A 4,206-nucleotide genomic window follows, 5' to 3' on the forward strand; every position below is an offset into this window, starting at 1 on the left:
ATATTCTACTCATGAAGTGTCAGAAAAAGAAGTGGAGAAAATAATTCCTTTTGAAATTACACCAAAAAGAATAAAATTTCTAGGAATAAATTTAATGAAACATGTGAAGGAACTATATGATGAATACTACAAGACCCTATTTAAAAAGATCAAAAAAGATACAGATTAATGGAAAGATATTTTGTGTTCTTGAATTGGAAAAATCAATGAAGTTAAAATGATCATATTACCTAATGCTTTATACAGATTTAATGCAATCCCCATCAAAATCTCATTGGCATTTTTTAAAGAAATAGAACAAAAAATCAGCAGATTTGTATGGAAGTAAAAAGACTCTGAATTGCCAAAGCCATCCTGAGAAAAAAAAGTGAGGCTGGAGGCATCACTCTGCCTAACTTCAATTTATACTACAAAGCAACAGTAATTAAAATGGCATGGTCGAAAGCCAGGCCCATGGACTAGTAGAACAGAATCGAGAGTCCAAAAGTAATCTAATTTTCATGTGGGCAAAAAATTCAAAACATATGGTGAAGAACGGAAATCCTCTTCAATAAATGATGCTGGGAAAACTGGAAAGCCACCCACAAAAGAATGAAATCAGACTGTTATCTATCACCACACATCAAATATCACTTAAAATGGATTAAGAACCTGAATATAAGACCTGAAGTAATAAAATGCATAGAGGAAAACATAGAAACAAAACTCAAGAACCTTGGAATAAAAGAAGATTTTATGAATTTGACCTCAACAACAAGAAAACTAAAAGCTGAAATAAATGACTGGGACTACATCAAACTAAAAAGCTTCTGCTCAGCAAAAGAAACCGTCAACAAGGTAAAGAGACAATCATCCAAATGGGAAAATATATTTGCAAGCAACATCTTCAATAAAGGCCTAATATCCAAAATATACAAATAACTCATACAACTAAATTACAACAAAAACAACAAATGATCCAATCAAAAAATGGGCAGAGGACCTGAACAGCAGTTCTCCATAGAGGACATACAAATGGCCAGCAAATATTTGTAAAGATGCTCAACATCACTATTAGGAAAATGCAAATCAAAACCACGATGAGATATCATCTGACTCTAGTGAGAATAGCTATAACCAGCAGGAGAAGTAATAACAATTCCTTGTTATTTGTAGAGGATGCAGAGAAAAGGAACCCTCATACACTGTTGCTGGGACTGCAAATTGGTACAGCCACTATGGAAATTAGTATGGAGGTTCCTCAAAAAACAAAGAATTGACCAGCCATATGATCCATGCAATCCCTCTCCTGGGTATTTACCCCAAAGATTTGAAAACCCATATCCAAAAAGATATTTGCACACTGATGTTCATAGCAACACTATTCACAGTGGCCAGGACATGGAAGCAACCGAAGTGTCCTACAATAGATGATTGACTAAAGAAGATGTGGTACATATATACAATGGAATATTACTCAGTCATAAGAAGAGTTGAAATACTCCCATTTGCTACAACATGGATGCATATAGAGATAATCATGCTAAGCAAAATAAACCAGACAGAAAAAATTGACAATCATATAAAATCACTTATATGTGGGATATAAACCTAAAAGCAAGAAATGAACCAGACAAACAAAAAGAAACTCGTGGACATGGACTATAGACTAGTGGTTAGCAGATGGTAAGGAGTGGGGGAGGATGAGGAAGGTAGACGGGGTAAAAGGTGTCAAATATAGAGAGGTAGGGCAGAGCGAAGTGGGTAAAGGAGATTAAATATCTGGTAGCTAAAGGAAACTGGACTTTGGGTGGTAAACACACAATATAATATACAAATGTCAAATTATAATGTACACCTGAAAATTATATAATTGTATTAACCAATGTTACCCCAATAAACTTAATTTAAAAAGAAATAAAAATAGAAAATAAAAACAAATAAAAACATGAGGGATTTGATAAAGTAATAAATCGATAGAAAAATGGAACAGAATACAGAATCTAGAAAAAGATACATACATCTGTGCTGAGCTGAGTTTGACAAAGATGCTAGGAAAATCCATGGGGAATGGAAAGCTTTTCATTCTACAACTGAGCAAAAAATGATCTACATGGGCAAAAAATAAACATCAAACCTTACCTCACAGCATATGAAAACATCAACTAAAAATGAATATCAGACTGAAATGTAAAAACTAAAATATAAAAGCCTACAAGAAAGAAGAGAAAATCCTTGTGATGTATAATAAATAAAGATTTCTTACGTGGATATGAACAACATAATTTATAAAAAGTATATATTTTATTATACCAAATTTAACATTCTTTTTCTTCAAAGGACATTAAAATATCAAAAAGGAAACTAGAGAGAGAAAATGTTCTTCACACATATAAAGAATAATTTCCAAACAATACTAAAACACACACTAGTAAAAAAAGAGAGGAAATGATCTAAATGAACAATCATCAAAAACACATGCATATAGACAATAAGTATATAAAAACACACATGTCTTTAGTCATTAGAGAAATGCACATCAAAACCATAAGGAATTTCACATGAAAATGAGAAAGAATTGAGAACTCTAAGTACGCCAAGTGTTGATAAAGGTGTCAAGCTGTTGCTACGCTCACACGCAGTAGGCGAGAGTGGGCAGTTTCTAAAAGTGGTAAACATACACCTACAACATGATCCAACCATTTCCCTTCCAAATATTAACTCAAAAGAAATGACAATAGATGCTCCACTCAAAAACTTGTTCAATATACATAGCAGCTCTATTTCTGATAGTCAAAAATTGAGAAACAATCCAAATTTTATAAAAGATAAATAAATGAACACAAAAAAAAAGCTCGAGGTTTAAGTCTGCACTGACAATAAATGACAAAAATAGTAGAACATAGATAAAACTTAAAATTCTTACTGTGAGCAAAGACATCAGGAAAAAGGAACACATTCTGATGGATTATAGATGATCGATAGCTACAGAAATCTGATCCCTGGTTCCCTGGATTGGGATCCAGAAAGGATGGATTACGAAGCTACTTGAGGAAAATTTCGGAATATTGTGAATGTTCTGCATCTTCATTGTGGCGATGGTTTCAGGAGTTTATATATTTGTTAAAACTTTTTGCATTTAAATTTTATTAAATCTAATTGAATGTTTGTACTCTATTTTCTATGAATTATGCTTCAGTAACATTGATAATTTAAAAATAAAATTTATAATGACATTTCATTAGAAACAATTATATCTAAAAAGCCAAATAAAATACATAACAATGTATCATATATAAATATTCTGTTATGTAAATGTCCTGTTAAAACATAAATCTAAATAAACATATGTTACAGCATGCTGTAGCACACGGTTAGTGACCAAACTGAGGACGGTGGCAGAGTCTGGCTTGATGCTCTCCAAATATGTTTCTGTGTCTTTGACACACAGTGAACAACATTCTCTAGCCCTCTCATGACTTTGTTAGACATGCGATTAGTTCCTACACTGGTGTGTGTAGATGTGATGTGTCTCCTCTGTGCGGAGGCTCTTAAGCGCGCATTTCTTTCCTTATTTTTCATCTGTCTGTAATTCTCAGCTCTCTGAATGCTGAAAATCTAAAACGGGACCACAACAAACCAACTAGGGAACTGTGAGATTCTGGATTGAGAGGAACCAGCATTTCATTATCTCCGACTGCAAAACTGTTCTGTGAAACGAGTGTAAGATGCTTCTTTATTTGGTTAAGCCGCTGATATTGCTGAGGAATTGTTTTAGTCTTTACATATTTTTTCATTGGTAGTGATATTTAATTAAATAAGGAAATATCCAAATTCTCCATGTTAACGAGGAATGGACATTCAATTTGTCCCAGGATGTAAGTGAGTGACACACTTACTGGAGGCAAATCACGTGTGAAGTTCTCCATTTTAGATAAACATGATGGAAACCCCACACGAATACATTATCAGTCATAATATGGAACACAGAGGGCCAAAGAAGAAGAGGCATGCTGTAGTAAAGAGAAAGAGGCTTAAAATACAAAAAAGAAATGCATTTAGAAACACACATCAAATACTCAAAGAACGTTGAAACAGGAAAAAACAAATATAATTACTAGTAGAATTATCATGTATGATAATTGCTTCGAAGTAGCTGAAATGGAATAAGGACTTTAATGTAAAGTTATTTTGTTTATTTTCTGTTGTAAATACTCTTGTTTAAAA

This window comes from Pteropus vampyrus, unplaced genomic scaffold (assembly GCF_000151845.1).
Source record: "Pteropus vampyrus isolate Shadow unplaced genomic scaffold, Pvam_2.0 Scaffold474, whole genome shotgun sequence".
In the NCBI taxonomy this organism is placed as follows: domain Eukaryota; kingdom Metazoa; phylum Chordata; class Mammalia; order Chiroptera; family Pteropodidae; genus Pteropus; species Pteropus vampyrus.